General features: G+C 46.3%; 1 protein-coding gene across 6 annotated transcripts in view; it reads left to right on the top strand.

The window, feature by feature from the left end:
- Nucleotides 1–19615, top strand: part of KIF16B (kinesin family member 16B) — a 318925-nt gene that overhangs the window by 129714 nt on the left and 169596 nt on the right. The window lies entirely within an intron of this gene.

Below are 19615 nucleotides of genomic sequence, written 5' to 3'. Positions count from 1 at the left end.
ACAAACTGCCATACAAGATAGTTTTTGGATAATCGCGGTGCGATCAGCTGCTTTTGGAGCTTAGTTACGAACATGCCGCACATGTTTAAGTCAAATATTGTACAACCTTTCTCATAACTGTTTGTTTTCTGTGCCAATTCTTTTTCAATTTTGAATCTTTTTTTTGCAAAATATGATACAAACACAATTTGAAAACCTATGCTAGGGGTGGGCAACTCCAGAACTCAAGGGCCCCCAACAGGTTAGGTTTTCAGGATATCCCTGCTTCAGCACAGGTGGTGAAGTCTTCAATTGAGCCACCTATGCTGGACCAGGGATATCCTGAAAGCCTGACCTGTTGGTGGCCTTTGAGGACTGGCGTTGCCCACCCCTGGCCTATTTTTTTAAAAGAAAGTATTATAAGCCTATGCCTTATTTTGTTGGTTTCAAAGCCGTGCTAAAATCACTGTTCAGATTCAGTCCTTGTCATTTAATCACAATACTATACCGCTGCATAATCCATCAGTTACATTTTTGGCGCCTTGTGACTACAAAAGCAATTTTGAAGATGCATGTCACCCATTATTCAAGCTCACATTTAAAGGTAAAACTGGAATACATTATATTGCTCATGAAAAGCGTATAAGTCAGAAAGTCGTGTGTGGTATCGGAAGTGACCACATATTTTGTTTGGTACATGTTTGTTTATTTTTTCTACTGTTGTTAATTAGTTATACTGTAGGCTACTTGCCTGATATGGATTTCACCTGTTCACCTGCCAATAATGGCTATTGTGTTACGGTAGCTATGCGGGTAAACTGGTCTTGTTTTACTTGTTTCTTCATTAGAATGACATAGGACAGTCTTGGAAAGCATTACAATAAATATCTTGCTTCCAACTGCGTATTTTGATTATACTCCCTTGTTAAAGCAGCAGTCGCACAGGTCAGGAGTTTAGTTTTAATACCTGAACTGGTGGTCCCTCAAAGCTAACCCATGGCCCATTGACCTGCATAGATGTATGTATAAAGGCGAGAAAAAGTTTGTGAACCCAGATGATAATTATGGAAATGCTATAGTTTTGACATGATCACCTTCTTGAATCAAAACGAGTCTTTTCTTAAATATCCAATAGGGTTTATATTAACCAATTCTATATACAGTATTTTGTGTATTTTGAAACGATGTATGAATTAGACAAACAATGAGTAATTAAGAGTCAGGGTTTGTAAAAGTAAGTAAAACCCTGGTTTTATCAGCTAAATTAAAGGGGATTATTAGGGCGATAAAAACTTGATCTTTGGCAAAAACTAAACACTGCGTTCGATCAGAAGAACCTCACCCCAACCGTCAAGCATGGTGGTAGGAGTCTGATGGTTTGGGTATGCCTCAGGACCTGGACGGCTTGCCATCATTGACACAACCATGAATTCTGCATTGCTATCAGAAGATTCTAGGGCAGAATGTCGGGCCATCTGTCTGTGAGCTGAAGCGAAAGTGGGTCATGAGTTGAAGTAGTTCTGTAAGGAGGAATGAGCCAAAATTCCTCAAATCCGATGTGAGACTAACCAGCAGTTACAGGAAACGCTTAGTTGAAGTCATTGCTGCTCAAGGGGGTGCCACCATGTACTGAATCTGAAGGATCACATACTTTATCACACATGGATATTGAATGTTGAATAATTTGTGGATAAATAAATGTTGAAAAAGTATCATGTTTTTGTGTAATTTCTTTGATCGGGTTATATTCATCTATTATTAGGACTTAGATTAAGATCTAATAACATTTTAGGTTTGAAATGTGAAAATCCTAATGGGTTCACAAACTTTTTGTATGTATATCTTTTTATATAGCGCCATCCAGGTACTTTATACCTTTTATGTACTTTATAATACACGTGGCATACAATAGTATTATAATAATGGGAATAAGCGCTTCAGACAAAACAATAGGAAAAGGTGTTCCTAACCCGAAGAGTTTACAATCTAAGTGGTAAGTGGTTAGAACTTACAGAGACAGTAGGAGGGCGTTCTTGTAAGTGCGTCTGCTAGGAGCCCAGGTCAGTGCATATGAGATGTATAGCATTGGCCAGCGGTGTTACCCATATGCTTCATTAAAAGGTGTGTTTTAACAAAGGTCTTAAAGGTGGAAAGAGAGGGCGCCAGGTGGATATTGAAGTAAAAGGCAGTACAGATGTATGGGGTAGTGAGTGAAAGGTTTTAGGTGGGAGAGGGCTTAAAATACAAAAGGGGTATACAGAAGACATTTGCGAGTAGAACGTATGAGTTATGCAGGTGTATTTTGAGAAATTAGGGCTGAGATATAAGGGGAGGCAGAAGTGTATAATCTTAAAAAAGAGGAGGAGGATTCTATAATTACAGCTGATCCCCGTTATAACGTGGTGGTCGGGGGCCACACAATCCGACCGCGTTATAACCGGGGTTGTGCTATTTTTTTTTTAAAAATGGCCGCCGCGCGCCCGATTGGAGGGAGGAGGCAGGAGTGAGGCGCCGGCAGCCCCAGCACTTCCCCCAGCAGCCCGATCCACACCCCGATCCATACCCCGATCGCCCCCAGCACTTCCCCACCACGATCCCCCCAGCAGCCCCAGCACTTCCCCGAGCAGCCCAAACCCACCACGATACCCCCAGCAGCCCGATCCCCCCAGCAATACTGTAGAAATCCTCCCGATGGAGGTCTAGACGCCGCACAGCCGTAGCAGAAGGATAAAAGAAGGCTGATGTAGTGAATAAAAAGAACTTTATTGGCACAGTGTGCAAACGGATCCTCTGACGCGTTTCAGCCTGTCAAAGGCCTGACAGGCTGAAACGCGTCAGAGGATCCGTTTGCACACTGTGCCAATAAAGTTCTTTTTATTCACTACATCAGCCTTCTTTTATCCTTCTGCTACGGCTGTGCGGCGTCTAGACCTCCATCGGGAGGATTTCTACAGTATTGCTGACTGCCGTCAGCACGCCGGGCTGTTGCTGGTATCCCGCTGTGTCTCTGCTGAAACCCGGAAGTCCCGACACTGCCGTCGGTCACGTGACCACCCACCACGACGGAGCGGGTGCAGGGTTGGTGGCTAGAAGAGGTGTCAGTTGGTTGTGGCACTACGGCGCCACACTGATGCAGTATCTGCTATCATACAGAGGAGTCTTTACAGCAGGATCGGCGGTTTTGCAAAAGAGAGGAGGACCTGGTAGTTACGGTGCCACCAACCCCATTCGTGAGTGAGTTATTTTTGTCTCAAACTATATTGGTGCTTGTTAGAAGCCAGTTGCTGGGAAAGACTGTATACATATATACTCACTTTGCTTGGGGTTTACCTTAACCAGTGTCCCAAGATTACATTGGCAATACCATTCAGCAGCATTGTGGTTTTTCTGAGCGCCTGGTGGGTTAACCGTGGTTCACCCGTTCTACACGATCCCCACAGCAGCCCCAGCACTTCCCCCAGCAGCCCCACCGCACTTCCCCCAGCAGCCCCACCACAATGTCCCAGCACTTTCCCCAGCACTTCCCCCAGCAGCCCCACCACAATGTCCCAGCACTTTCCCCAGCACTTCCCCCAGCAGCCCCACCACAATGCCCCAGCACTTTCCCCAGCAGCCCCACCACGATCCCCAAGCATATTGGGGAGAGGGAGAAGGCAGGAGTGAGGCGCCAGCAGCCCCACCATGATCCCTAGCACCACCAGAGGTAGGGGGGGGGGGTGTATTATGTATGTGTGTGTATGTGTAAAGTTTGGCAATTTTTTTTTTTAATTAAATATTCGGGGTCCACGCTCACATCGCGTTATATGCGGATCTGCGTTATAGCGCATCGCGCTACAACGGGATTGAGCTGTAGTACGGGATTTTAGATGGAGTGATGAGAGGGATTAGAGCAGGAGAGATGCTGAGACAGATTTAGGAGAGAGTAAAGGGAATCTAGCCGCAGCGTTTAAGATAGATTGTAGGGGTTACAGGGGAGAGGCAGGAAGGCCGGACAGTAGAAGGTTTCAATAGTCAAGCCGGGAGAGAATGAGGGCCTGTGTCAGAGTTTTAGCAGTAGAGCAACAGAGGACAGGATAACCGAGCAGGTTTGTTCACCTGCAAAATACTTTCCCAGGGCTCACTCTATGGACCAATGGAAAGTTGCATGTCTTTGGGAGATTAGTGACACCACGGTCAAATTTGTATTTAATTTTTTTTAAGTAAAAATGGCACCATTTAAAAAAAAAATTTTTTTTCTTAAATCTATTTGGCACAAATAATTTTTCTGTGGCAGTTACATTTATTCCTTCAATTATACCTTTGCCAACAACTCTTTGACATTATAGTGATGTAAAAAGGTCTGAATAATCATAGATGGTGTATCTGGCATACCAGTATACTGTATATACAAAACATAATTAAAACATTTTCTGACTCACGATTGCCGTCTGTATTATGCTTCTTTGCAGCTTTATGTTTTCCTGAATCGTGGGAAGAGAAGATTCATCAACTGCGACTCTAAATTCCATAGTAAAAAACGACTTAAAACAAAGACCTCATCGCAGTTATCGGTTTACACACATAGGCTGCAGCTCTTTTTATCATCATGATGGCTGAAACGATGATGCTTTGCAAACTACTACTTAAAAAATTGAGATTTATTAGTTCCACTAATAGTAACTGGTTTCGGCGTCTCTGCCATGCCTTTCTCAAGGAGAATTGTGGCAACACACCATGTCTTGTATTTAAAGGCTCCAAATTATCTGCACCGGTTATTTAAAGATATATCAGCTTATTATACTAAATATCCTATTACAGGCCTGCACAACATACGGCCAACATACTGCACAACAGCTGGCCTCTCTGTGCGGCCCGCGATGACTCCGGCCGGGCGCCAGTTAATGAAATAATAAATAAAAAAAGTTTGAAAAAAATGGCCGCGATTCCCCGCGGTCCCCGCTCCCAACGTGGGACGGAGGGGGAAGTAACGAGCAAGCTCCTCTGCGGCCGCTCCCCCCCCCCCCCCTGCTCCCAACGTGGGACGGAGGGGGAAGTAACAGCCAGCTCCTCCTGCGGCCTGCTTCCCACCGCTTCCCTCCGCGGCCAGCTTCCCGCGTCCCCCCGACCTCACCTCCCGTGGCCCCACCCGCGCCCCCAAGCCCAACTCCCGCAGGGATATCGGGCAGAAGGGGAAAGCGTCTGGCGGCAAGCTGCACCCACCCGGTCAAGGTAAGTCACTGTCACCCTGTCACCCAGTCACACTCTCCCACCCAGTCACTGTCACCCAGTCACTCTCTCCCACTCAGTCACTGTCACCATGTCACTGTCACCCACCCAGTCACTGTCACCCACCCAGTCACTGTCACCCACCCAGTCACTGTCACACTGTCTCTGTCACCCAGTCACTGTCACCCAGTCACTGTCACCCAGTCACTGTCACCCAGTCACTGTCACCCAGTCACTGTCTACTCACCCACCCACCCAGTCACTGTCACACACCCAGTCACTGTCACACTGTCACTGTCACCCAGTCACTGTCATCCACCCTGTCACTGTCACCCAGTCACTGTCACTGTCACCCAGTCACTGTCACCCAGTCACTGTCACCCAGTCACTGTCACCCAGTCACTGTCACCCAGTCACTGTCACCCAGTCACTGTCTACTCACCCACTGTCTACTCACCCACTGTCTACTCACCCACCCACCCAGTCACTGTCACCCAGTCACTGTCACCCAGTCTCTGTCACCCAGTCACTGTCTCTGTCACCCAGTCACTGTCTCTGTCACCCAGTCACTGTCTCTGTCACCCAGTCACTGTCTCTGTCACCCAGTCACTGTCTCTGTCACCCAGTCACTGTCTCTGTCACCCAGTCACTGTCTCTGTCACCCAGTCACTGTCTCTGTCACCCAGTCACTGTCTCTGTCACCCAGTCACTGTCTCTGTCACCCAGTCACTGTCACTGTCACCCAGTCACTGTCACTGTCACCCAGTCACTGTCACCCAGTCACTGTCACTGTCACCCAGTCACTGTCACTGTCACCCAGTCACTGTCACCCAGTCACTGTCACCCAGTCACTGTCACCCAGTCACTGTCACCCAGTCACTGTCACCCAGTCACTGTCACCCAGTCACTGTCACCCAGTCACTGTCACCCAGTCACTGTCACCCAGTCACTGTCACCCAGTCACTGTCTACTCACCCACCCACCCAGTCACTGTCTACTCACCCACCCACCCAGTCACTGTCTACTCACCCACCCACCCAGTCACTGTCTACTCACCCACCCACCCAGTCACTGTCTACTCACCCACCCACCCAGTCACTGTCTACTCACCCACCCACCGCCACCCATTCACCCACCCACCGCCATTCACCCACCCACCCACCGCCATTCAACCCCATTCACCCACCCACCGCCATTTACCGTCATTCACCCACCCACCGTCATTCACCCACCCACAGTCATTCACCCACCCACTCACCGTCATTCACCCACCCACTCACCGTCATTCACCCACCCACTCAGTCATTCACCCACCCACTCAGTCATTCACCCACCCACTCAGTCATTCACCCACCCACTCACAGTCATTCACCCACCCACTCACCCACCCAGGAAGGCAGGCAGTCACATGCCTTTTGTTGAAAATATAAAAAATAAACAGGTTGCATTGTAATGTTTTTTTCTGTATCACAATAAGAAAACGGTTAAATAAAAATTGCACGCTAAAAGATATTTTTTTGTGGTAGGTGCGCTATGGGTTCAGAGGGGGGGGGGAGTGCGCTATGGGTTCAGGGGGTTTGGGGGGGCCTGCTCCTTTCATTTGTCCCGGGCCCCATGATTTCTGTTGACGGCCCTGTGGGTGATGTGCGGTGCAGGGGGGGAGAGGGTAATGGGTGATGTGAGGTGCAGGGGGGGGGGGGTGATGGGTGATTGGAGGTGCAGGGGGGGTCATTGGAGGTGCAAGGGGGGTGATTTGAAGTGCATGGGGGGTGATTTGAAGTGCATGGGGGGTGATTTGAGGTGCATGGGGGGTGATTTGAGGTGCATGGGGGGTGATTGGAGGTGCAAGGGGGGTGATTGGAGGTGCAAGGGGGGTGATTGGAGGTGCAAGGGGGGTGATTGGAGGTGCAAGGGGGGTGATTGGAGGTGCAAGGGGGGTGATTGGAGGTGCAAGGGGGGTGATTGGAGGTGCAAGGGGGGTGATTTGAGGTGCAAGGGGGGTCATTGGGGGTGCATGGGGGGTGATTTGAGGTGCATGGGGGGTGATTTGAGGTGCATGGTGGGTGATTTGAGGTGCATGGTGGGTGATTTGAGGTGCATGGTGGGTGATTTGAGGTGCATGGTGGGTGATTTGAGGTGCATGGTGGGTGATTTGAGGTGCATGGTGGGTGATTTGAGGTGCATGGTGGGTGATTTGAGGTGCATGGTGGGTGATTTGAGGTGCATGGTGGGTGATTTGAGGTGCATGGTGGGTGATGTGAGGTGCAAGGGGGGAGAGTGATGTGAGGTGCAAGGGGGGAGAGTGATGTGAGGTGCAAGGGGGGAGAGTGATGTGAGGTGCAAGGGGGGAGAGCGATGTGAGGTGCAGGGGGTAGAGCGATGTGAGGTGCAGGGGGTAGAGCGATGTGAGGTGCAAGGCGGTAGAGCGATGTGAGGTGCAAGGCGGTAGAGCGATGTGATGTGCAGGGGGGGTGTGATGTGTGTGCTGTGCAGGGGGGTATTGTGTGTTTGATGTGGAGGGGGAGTATTATGTGTGTGGGTGAGGGGGAGAGATGGGGGTATGAGAGATAGATGGGGAGTATCGCAAAGGTTGATAGTGAGGGGTTCTGGGGGAGATGAGGATGATGAGGGGTGCTGGGGGAGATATGAGGATGATGATGATGATGATGAGGTGCTGGAGGAGAGGTGATGATGGTGATTATGATGATGATGATGATGATGATTTTACCCGTGCGGCCCAATTTTTTTTTCCTTGGAGCAGTTCGGCCCTTCTCACTTTACGAGTTGTGCAGGCCTGTCCTGTTATAACAGCATAGAGTATATGCATATATAGCTTAGTACAACATACGGATCTATCAGAAAACCCTCACAATTCTCCTTGAGAAAGGCGTGGCACAGACGCTGAAACCGGTTACTATTTGTGGAGCTAATAAAGCAGCATTGTTTAAGCAGCAGTTTGCGAAGCATCATCTATTCAGGCATCATGATGAAAAGAGCTGCAGCCTGTGTGTGTATAACCTGCGATGAGATCTTTTCAGTCTTTTTTTATTATGGTATTTAGTGTCGCAGTTGATAAATTATATAGACATAAGCGTAACATATAATGTTGTGAACGCCCAAAATCTTCTCATCCCACAATACATTAAAACATGAAGCAGCAAAGAAGCATAATACAGACGTTCTTCATGTGAGTACAAGATGTTTTTATTACTTTTCGTGCATACAGCAGCAACTGCCGGTTGTAGACCGCTTACCTTGAGAATTCTGCACTAAAACCAGTCCAATGCTGCAAGATTTCTGCAGTCAGACTAATCGCCCATCGGATTTACACAGCGGGGGTCCCTGTATTTGGATAGGACTCACGCTGTGTGAATCCTACCAGGCTGCGAGTCCCTTCAAAAGCATGGACCCCTGCTGTGTTAATCCGATGGGCCATTACAGCCTTCTGTGGACCATCTCACGAGTTACTGCGAGATGGTCACAGATTTTCCTTGGCAAGCAGTCTAAAACTGGCAGTTGCATCTGTATTTGCCAGGTCCCCATCTATAATCATCCAGATTATGATCCTTTTTGTAGTTTTTTTTTGTTAAAAAAAAAAAATCTCAGGAACTGGGCCCTTAATGTCGCAGGATCATGGATCAGCTGCGGGGGACCTTTTTGGTCCAAGCTTTAATTAATAATGAAGGGGAGTTGATGCTTGAAAACTCGGTCACTGTTAAACGTCTACTGGGAATTTTGTCCGAAAACAGCCCAAACGGCCTCTTTGGCATACATTGGCTTACCTTGTTATGCTGGGGTACCGCAGCTGGTTGCCCATCCTGACTTACCTTATTGCTGCAATAACAAAATATATTGATTGAAAGAAGACTCTTTTGATATTGGCCTGTAGGCTTCTACATGTTCCTATTACATGTATCAATAGAAATGCACAATCAACATAGTTTAGCAATTCCCTAGCCTCATATGAGCATTTGGCAGGACTTTATAAAGTACTACTCAAAATACTACTATTTGAATGGTTCCCTAAAACAGGGGTGGCAACTCCGGTCCTCAAGGGCCGCCAACAGATCAGGTTTTCAGGATATCCCTGTTTCCGCACAGGTGGTCAGTCTTTGACTTAGTCACTGGTTGAGCCACCTGTGCTGAAGTAAGGATATCCTGAAAACCTGACCTGTTGGCCCTTGAGGACTGGAGTTGCCCACCCCTGCACTGAAACCTATACCTACAGGTGTCTAAAGAGAGTTGGGTAAGCAATGGAGTACCACATAATCCAATAGTGGTGATGTTGCTCAGTAAAGTCTTTAGTAATTACATTATTGATGGAACAGAAGGAATAATCTATATTTCCTGATCACCCTGGCAGTGGGCACCTTTGGATTAATCCCTTCTCACTCTAGGTAGGACAGGAAATAGACTTTTGCAGGTAGGCCATATAAGGCCCCTCCCTCTACCGGCACCTTAGTCTTTTTCCTGTCTTCACAGCTAGGAGTAGGATTTTTTATTTTCTAAAGGGACTCACCTACTGCACCTTGTGCAGATATCCAGGGACCTCAGCCTCTCTGCCCTGAAGCTCCGGTCGACGCGCCCATGCGGTGGCAAGACGGAGACCCCTAAGAGTCGGGGGAGCCCCGGAAACCCAGTACATTCGTGGGGTGGGGAGCAGCTGCAGCCGCGGGCCGTGGAGGCTTACATGCGAAGGAAGCCCCATTACCAGACAAAGGGAGGGGGAGCATAGCAGCTGCAGCTGAGAGCCCCGTGAAGGCTCAGACTCACCGCATTAGCGTCTGGTACGCTGCGGTAAAAGAAACCCCCCAGGAGCCCGGTACATCGCAGAGGGGGGAGCAGCCACAGCTGCGAGCCGTAAAAAAGGCTCAGATTGACCGCGCTAGCGTCAGGAACGCTGCGGTAGAGGGGACAGTGCACAGGAGTGCGCGCGTCACGTTCCGGCCGGCAGATGCGTGCCCAGACATGCGGGCCATGCACGAGCACTGTGGTGACGTCATAGGAGCGACGGACACACTGTGTGTATGTGTGAATGAAAAACGGCAGCATGGAACGCTCAGCAGGGAGAAGCCAAGTGCTGGAAATTGATTCGAAAATGGAGACACCTAAAAGTTCAGTTCCCAAGACTAGGTGAGTCCTTCGTTTTAGTTCTACATGGGAAAGAGAGATGGGCTATATACATTAGGGTGTATATTTAGTATTTATTTTGTTTTTATAAAATAGTTCGGTGGTTACCCTCCCAGAAGCAGAAACTTCAAAGGGTACGGGGGAATCCCTGCAACATAAAAGGAAGGTTGCTAAGAAAACTAAATGGTGCGTAGCTTGCGAGAAACCAGCCCTAATAGGGAAGAAATTGTGTGAAGATTGTCTTAAGGCAGCTGCAGGAGATTCCAACGAACAAATGGGCACTTTCCGTGTATTGATGAAGGAGGCAGTTAAACAGAGTGTTGATGCGGCAGTTCAGCAAGCAGTTAACCCTGCGCAAAAAAGATCTAGATCCCAAACCAGTCTGGATAAGGGCAAAGGTTTTTCATCAGATGAGTCTGACATTAATTGTTTTCAAGTATCAGAGGGTGAAATGGATTCATCAGATCAGGATATTCAGGAAGAGGAATCTGAATTTGATGTAGAAATGGTGGATCCACTCATCAAGACCATGAGACAGGCATTGGAATAAGTAGATATTGAGGAGTTAACCCACAAGAAAGATAAACTTTTTGGGGCAAGACAAAGAAAAAGTAGAGTCTTTCCTATTCATCAAGTAATTAAAGACCTCATTCAAGTGGAGTTGGTGCGACCAGACGCCAGAGTATTTACGCCTAAAAGGTTTGGGAAGATGTATCCATTCCCACAAGAGGAGGTAACATTTTGGGATGTTAGCCCAAAGGTGGATACTGCTATATCCAGAATAGTAAAAAAGACCACAATCCCAATAGAAGAGGCTGCATCATTAAAGAACACTATGGATAGGAAGATGGATTACGTATTGAAAAAAGCATACGTTACAGCAGGAACATCCTACAAACCAGCCATAGCAACAACGTCAGCAGCAAGGGCTATGTGAGTATGGATTGCCAAAATAGAAGAAGCAATAGACAAGGGTGTAAAAAGATGTGCTATTCTTAAGGCACTGTCTGAAGTAAAGTGGGCAACAGACTACATAGCAGAAGCCTCTTTGGATGCGGTAAAATTTGCAGCTAAATCTATGGCTATAGCGGTATCAGCAAGAAGGGCTTTATGGCTCAGACAGTGGATAGCTGACACAGCATCAAAGAACAGCTTATGTGGATTACCATTTGAAGGTGAATTCCTCTTCGGCAACAAACAAGCATCAGGAGGTAAGAGCACTTTTTTGCCTCAGGAAAACAGGACCAGAAGATTTGGTTTCTAACAGGCTAATAGAAACCAGTATAAGGAAGCAAAGGCATATAGACCTGGCAGGTCGTTTCCAAGACAAACAACATGGAGGGGCGTCCAGAACCGGCTTTTTCGTAGCGCCAGAGGAAGAGGATCATTTGCAAAGAACAAATTCACATGGGCCCAGCAGTTGCCAGTAGGAGGGCGACTGAAGCAGTTTTCTGCAACATGGGCCCAAACAATACAGGACAATTGGGTATTAGAAACCATTCGTCAGGGGAACAGCATAGAATTCAAAGAGATACCAAGAAGACATATGGGCCTAATAACATGGATACAGTCCAAGGGAAAAATAAGGCAAATGATTTCGGCTTTAAAGAAGTTATTACAAGCGGAAGTAATAAAGAAGGTACCTCAGGAAGACAGAGGAAGTGGAATTTATTCCAGAATATTTCTAGTAAAGAAACCTACAGGGGATTACAGAGCAATTGGAGACCTAAAAAAGGTAAATTCATTCTTGAAAATAAGAAAATTCAAGATGGTATCGTTGAACCTGATTATTCAAGAAGTACAACCAGGAGACTGGATGGTGGCAATAGACTTAAAAGACGCTTATCTACATGTGCCCATAGCAAAGGGACACCAAAGATTTCTAAGGTTTGCAGTAAATCAAGATCATTATCAGTACACAGCACTGCCATTTGGTCTGGCGACTTCCCCAAGGATGTTTACAAAAGTTCTAGCCCCTCTAGTGGCAGAAATGAGAAAAAGAGGGGTAGAAATATACCATACCTGGACGACATCCTGGTAAAATCAAAAAGTCGGGAGAAACTACAACAAGACGAGAAGATGGTCATAACCTTCCTGGAACAGCACGGTTGGTTAATAAACAGAGACAAGTCATCTCATACCCACTCAACTGTTAAGATTTCTGGGGGTAGAATTCGATACGGCAAAAGGAGAAGTGAGACTGCCAGACGCAAAGAGGCAAGACATAGCCATGCAAACAAAGAAGCTCAGGAAAACTGCCAGAACTTCAGCAGAAGAATGCATGAAGCTTCTAGGAAAATTCGCTTCAACATTAAGCGTCACAAAATGGGCAGCACTACATATGAGACCATTACAATTTTTTTTTGCAACAATGGAACGGGAATCACAAAAACACAAGACAAAGGATCTTGTTACACCCACACACAAAGCAGGAATTAAAGTGGCGGGAAGATACCCGAAACCTGGGAAAAGGACAAACACTACACCCAGTACAGTGGGAAAGAATTACAACAGAAGCGAGCAACGCAGGTTGGGGTGCCCAAATGGGAGAAACATTGGTGCAAGGAACCTGGACAAACCAGGAAAAGCATCTTCCATCAAATCTGCTGGAACTAAAAGCAGTACAAAGGGCCCTAGAAGCTTTCCAAGACCAAATAAATGGTGGCTATATAAAGATAGAATCAGACAACACAGTTGTCAAGTATATAGCCAAACAAGGAGGAACCAGGAGCAGAAAGCTGATGAACCTCACAGCAGAAATCCTCTATTGGGCAGAGCGCCACTTGTCGGATATTACAGCCATACATATCCTAGGTCTGGAAAATGTCACAGCAGACTTTCTAAGTCGCAACATCATACACCCAGGAGAATGGGCATTAGACCCACAGGTGTTTCAAGAACTGGTAGAGCGATGGGGTCAGCCAGACATAGATCTCATGGCGACACATCAGAACCGCAAGGTAAAGAACTACTGTGCAAGACAGTTTCATCCAAGCGCAAAAAGTACAGATGCTCTCAGTTTCAAATGGGACTTCAAGTTGGCATACCTGTTCCCTCCAATTCCCCTAATTCCGAAAGCAATCAGGAAAATCAGGGAAGACCAAGCACACGTGATATTTGTAGCATCATACTGGCCAAGAAGGCTTTGGTTCACACACTTGGTAAATATGGCACTAGATACACCATGGCACATACCAGATCGCAAAGGACTGATGCGACAGGGGCCAATATGTCATCCGAACGCCAAACAATGGGCCTTAACGGCATGGCGATTGAGCGGGAAACATTGAGACTGAAGGGTTGTTGAGACAAAACAATCCAGACCCTTTTACACGCAAGAAAAGGATCCACATCAAAAGTATACCATAGAATCTGGCTTTGCTTTCGCGATTGGTGTGAAAAAGAAAAACAACATTTCCTTTCACCTAAATTGTGTCAATAGTAGAGTTCCTGCAAAAGGGATTTGAGAAAGGTCTCAGTCTTAGCTCATTGAAAGTACAGGTATCTGCACGATCAGCCTTATTGGAAAGAAATCTGGCAATGGAAAGATTAATCATCAGGTTCTTGCAGGCAGTTAAAAGATTAAGACCTCAAATCAAGAACAGAGTACCTACATGGGACTTGTCTCTAGTATTGGATGTACTAACGGCAGCTCCGTTTGAACCTATACAGGAGATAGGCTTAAGATGGTTATCATGGAAGATGGCGTTTTTGATCGCAATCACCTCAGCAAGGAGAGTGGGAGAACTACAGGCTCTATCAGCCAAGGAACCATTCCTAGTCATACATCAAGACAAGGCAGTTCTTAGACCAGTGCATCAATTCCTGCCAAAGGTTGTATCGCAGTTCCATATGAATCAGGAAATTGTGATTCTGTCATTCTGTCCAGAACCAAAGAATAAGAAAGAAGAAAGACTACACAAATTAGAAGTGGTAAGATGCCTAAAAGTGTACATGGAAAGAATGCGAGATATCAGAAAGTCAGACAGACTATTCATCATACCAGAGGGACCAAAGAAAGGTCAAGCAGCATCAAAGACAACAATTTCTCAGTGGATAGTGTCTTGTATTAAAAAAGCTTATGAAAGCAAAGGACAAGATAAACCTTTGAACATTAAAGCTCATTCTACAAGGGCCATGTCTACATCATGGGCATTTAAAGCCCAGGCTACACTAGGACAGATATGCAAAGCGGCAGTCTGGTCCTCATTCAATACATTCTTGAAATACTACAGACTAGACGTATAATCATCAGCTGACGCATGCTTTGGACGTAGAGTGTTACAATCTGTAGTGAAATAAAGTGTAAAGTGTATTAATAAGATCAAACTGATAAAGGCATTAACTGGTGGTGTTTATTTCTTATGTATCCCTCCCTAAAATTGTCACTGCTTGGGTATGTCCCAAAGGTGCCCACTGCCAGGGTGATCAGGAAAGGAGAAATTTTAAAACAACTTACCGTAATTTTCTTTTCCTGGAACCATGGCAGTGGGGACATAGTTACCCTCCCTATGAATGTCTAATGCCTATCAGTTATATTTTTCAGCTATGGAAGAATCATAAGACTAAGGTGCAGGTAGAGGGAGGGGCCTTATATGGCCTACCTGCAAAAGTCTATTTCCTGTCCTACCTAGAGTGAGAAGGGATTAACCCAAAGGTGCCCACTGCCATGGTTCCAGGAAAAGAAAATTACGGTAAGTTGTTTTAAATTTTCTCCTTTTTTGCAGGGGCATCTATAGCAAGGTTCACACTCCAGGAAATGTAAACAAATTGAGGACTCCTCAATGTAAACTAGAAGGATAGTCCAGAGCATGGCAACTATAATTTGATTCTAAGGAGGGCAATGTTATTCACTTTCCACAAAAACCTACAGTATGGACAGTATTTATGATCTTTAGTAAAATATTGTAAGCTATCGCAATTGAAAAAGGGTTATCTGATGGCTTAAAAGTAGACGAGCAGTGTTTGTAAGAGTGAATGCACCCTAAAGAAATAACTTGTTGATCCATCCACCTGGAAGGAAGAAATGAAGTTGCTTTTATCAAGCTCTACTTTGGCAGAAAAATAAATCTCTACAAGATCTATAGCAGCGAACATCCCAGTGAAAAGCCAAGAGCGTCCAAAAGTATATGAATAAATATTTTCAAGTGAGAGTTACAGGCTGTGTGTAATATGTCACGACAGCTACAGGGAACAAACAGATCAATCTAAGACATGCAGTAGAAAAGCTAATGCATTAATGCAGAAGAGAAAAGACTCGCGTTTATATTCTCAGTGAATATGTTTTATGCAATGCCGTTAAAGTTAGGGTGGTTGTAGTCAGTTTGGGGTAGTAGTAAAATATTTGAGAAACTATTCATTATGATATTAGTTAAAAATGAATTTATAATCACTTTTGGTTTGGAACTGTACAATTCCTACATAGGGAACACTTTATGGCCAATTGGCAGGAATTACCCAGTGTGGAGCATTTTTTTTTTTTGGTTTAAATGTAATCTAAATTTGAGATGTCTTCTGATCTATTGTTGTACAAGTCTTTATTTCAGGAGTCCCATTGTTGACAACCTAATTAGAATTTTCTGGTAATTTTTTTTTTTTTTTTTGAAACTTTGGTTTTATTGGGTGCATTCAAACATACATGTTATCACTTCCCATTGGCTTCTATAATATCACCCTTACTTTTTTATTTTTAACAATCGACCAAAAACTAGACGTACTAGACTCACAGGACAAACACGGGGATCTGGAAACAGGGTAGACCAGGTGGGGGGGGGGGGGGGGGTGGTGCAATAAAGACTTTCTTGCAGAAGCGGCACCGGCTTCGAGTTTTCCCAGTTCTCCTGTTGGATGTGCTCCTCAGCGAGGATGTCGTGGGGTTATGTGTACACGCCTCTCTGCCTAGCGCCCTGTGGCTCCATGTGGTCTATCTCTGTCCCCCATTGTGGATGCTGATTGGCGTTTTCACGCCCTCTCCCCATGCTATACTGTCAATCTGCCGTCATGGATCCCTTTCGTTACCGGAGAGCGCCTTTCTCAGTTATCATTGCAATATTGTGGTACTATCTATTCCCGGGATGTCCGTCTGTGTCAGCCAGGGCGACCAGACTTTTAGATAATTTTGGCCGGTGTCATTATCCAAACTTGTTAATTGTTCCATCCGGCAAACAAACCAAATTCTATTTCTAATCTTGGGGATGCATGGGAGGATTGGTTGTTTCCACAGTGCTGCAATCTCGCACCTGGTGGCAGTTGCCAAATGTGTGATTAGCTTATGTGAGGCGTTAGATAGTCCCCTGACCCGTCTGCCCAGCAGGAACAGCCATGGGTCCAGGGGGATCTCCACCTCCAACAAACGTTGAAGCCAGTCTCTAATTTCTGCCCAAATCGGCGCCACCTTTGTGCAAGACCACAGCATATGGCATAAGTCCGCTCTGTCTCCGCACTGTTTGGGGCAGAGCGGAGAGTAGCCTTTGACAAATTTAGATAATTTAGTGGGAGTATAATACCACCGCATCAGGACTTTATAGGCGTTCTCCTTTAACGTGGTACAGATAGAGCTTTTGGCTGCTGCCTGCAGGATCCTGTCCCAGTCCTCGTCTTCTAATGTCTCCCCTAAGTCTGTTTCCCACTGTCTCATGTAACTAAGTCTGGGGTGGACCTTCGGCTCCGGGCAGACTACCTCCCTGTACATTCTAGAGGTTAGTCCCCTTGTGTCCGTGTCTCTTGAACAGAGCTGCTCAAAATTTGTTCTCCGGGGCCGAATTGGAGCTTCGTTATAGAAAGCCCTGATCTGGAGGTACCTGAATAGTTCCGCGTTAGGAAGTGCTTTTTCTTCTTTTATGTGGGCAAATGACTTAATGTGCTGCCTAGCCTCCAGATCTTTTAGTCGGAGATACCCTGCTTGTATCCAGTTTGAGAAATTAGAGCTATCCAGTCCAGGAGCAAAATCTGGGTTCCCCCAAATTGGGGTCATTAGGGAGTTCGGAGATGTAAGGAAACATTTAAATTTGGTTGCCTCCCATATTTTCAAGGAGCTAGCCACCGCCTGCAGAGGCGTTCGTATGGTGGACCTATTCTTTTTGGCCAGCCAGATTAGACTATGGATTTCTATTGGTGTGCAGCACGCCTTCTCCAGCTCGACCCACCTTCGAAGACTTGGGTCTAAATGCCATTGCACAATCTGACTCAGCTGGGCTGCTTCGTGATAAGCGAACAAGCATGGCACCCCCAACCCTCCTCTCAAGGTCGGCCTCCTCAAGATTTCTTTTTTAATTCGTGGGCTTTTCTTCTCCCAGATAAACTTTGTTATTAGGGACTGTAACGCAAGGATATCATCTTTTACTAGGGGGATCGGTAGGGCCTGGAAAAGGTACAGCATCCGCGGGAGGAGATTCATTTTTATGCTATGAATGCGCCCTATCCACGAGATGCTGCACTCCGCCCAACGCCGGAGATCCTCACGCAAAGTCCGGAACAACCTGGGATAGTTTGCTTTGTACAAAGCTTTGTAGTCTTTCGTGATGTATACCCCTAGGTATTTAAGCGTGGAGGGTTGCCATTTAAAATTGAAATTTAGTCCAATTAATTTTTCCATCGGCTTTGAAAGATTAATATTGAGGGCTTCAGATTTGGCCTGATTAATTTTGAACCCCGATATTTGTTTGAAGGTCCCCAGAATTGAGAAGACATTGGGCAGGGAGGTAAGGGGTTTTGATAATGTCAGGATCACATCATCCGCGTAGAGCGCCACTTTGTGTGACTGCTCTTTTACAGATATTCCCGTAATATCCGGGTTGTTTCTTATATGTGCCGCCAGAGGTTCTACACACAAGGCGAACAGCAAGGGCGACAGCGGGCAGCCCTGACGAGTTCCGCTCTTTATTGGGAACTGTTCCGAGGGGAACCCCTGGTGCCGTACCCTTGCCGTTGGCCCCTCGTATAGGGCCATGATGGCCCCTAGGAGACGTCCTCTAAAGCCAAATGCTTCAAGCGTTCCTCTCAGATAGGGCCAATCAATCCGATCGAAGGCTTTTTCGGCGTCCAGACTCAACACCATTGACGGGGTGTTCTGTTTTTGTGCCAGATCAATCAAGTCAATTATCCGCCTGGTATTGTCTGCCGCCTGCCTTCCTCCGATGAACCCTACCTGATCTGGATGAATCAACCTGGGAAGGACGATACCCACTCGATTGGCTAATAATTTGGAGAAAATTTTGAGATCTGTATTTATCAACGAGATGGGCCGGTAGCTCTTACAGTCTGCCGGGTCCTTGCCAGGTTTATGGATCAGGGAGATGGACGCCTGCAGCATCTGTGCTGGAAATGAGGCCCCCTGCATGACCGAATTAAACATTCTTAACAGGTGTGGGGCTAGAATTTTTAGGTATTTTTTGTAGTATAGATTGGAGAAGCCATCAGGGCCAGGCGCCTTGGCAGGCTTAAGTGACTTTACAACTGCCGTTAACTCTTCTAAAGAGAAGTCCGTCTGTAACGCTTCCCTTTCCACCCTGGTCAATGTTGGGAGTTTTGCTTCCCGTAGAAAATCCCTGAGATTGTCCCTCGTATTTTGATTATGTGTGACCTTCCCTCCATCGTAGAGCGCCTCGTAGTAGCTTTTAAATTCTGCCACGATCCGCTTAGGATTTGAGGTGAGGTCTCCCCCTTGTGTGCGGATGGCTTGTATGTGATAATTCGGAATTTTGTGACGGAGTCGATTAGCTAATAGGGTGTCCGGCTTGTTCGCCTTCTCAAAGTACCTGCGCTTTGTCCAGCTCATTTCTTTTTCTGCCTGGGAGGTTAGTACGATATTTAACTGCTGCTTCGTGTCTGAGAGTGCTTTGAAGGAGACTTCACTTTTATCTCTCTTATGTTCCTCTGTTTGGGCTGCCAATTTCTCGTGTAGGAGTTTTATCCGGCAGTCTTGCTCCCTCTTCCTTCTAGCTGCTAGGTTCATTAACGTTCCCCTTAGGGTGGCTTTATGGGCCTCCCAAAGTGTGGTATGTGATGTCACTGAACCTAAGTTATCCGAGAAAAATTCTGCTATTTTCTCTCCGATTTCCAAATGGGTATTAGGGATTTTCAGCAGCAGTTCGTTTAATCTCCAGTTTGCTCCTGGCCTGTCTAGTGAATTTAATGTGCACCGCAGCTCAATGGGTGCGTGGTCCGACCACGAAATATCGTGTATGCCCGAGTGGGAGACCACTGGGACCAGTCTATTAGATACTAGGAAGTAGTCCAGCCGGCTGTAACGGTTATGGGGATGGGAAAAGAAGGTATAGTCTCTGCTCAGTGGGTGTTGCTC

Source organism: Ascaphus truei, chromosome 4 (assembly GCF_040206685.1).
Source record: "Ascaphus truei isolate aAscTru1 chromosome 4, aAscTru1.hap1, whole genome shotgun sequence".
Classification (NCBI taxonomy): Eukaryota; Metazoa; Chordata; class Amphibia; order Anura; family Ascaphidae; genus Ascaphus; species Ascaphus truei.
Note: the sequence above shows the minus strand (reverse complement) of the source record. Positions and strands in the feature narration are given on the sequence as shown.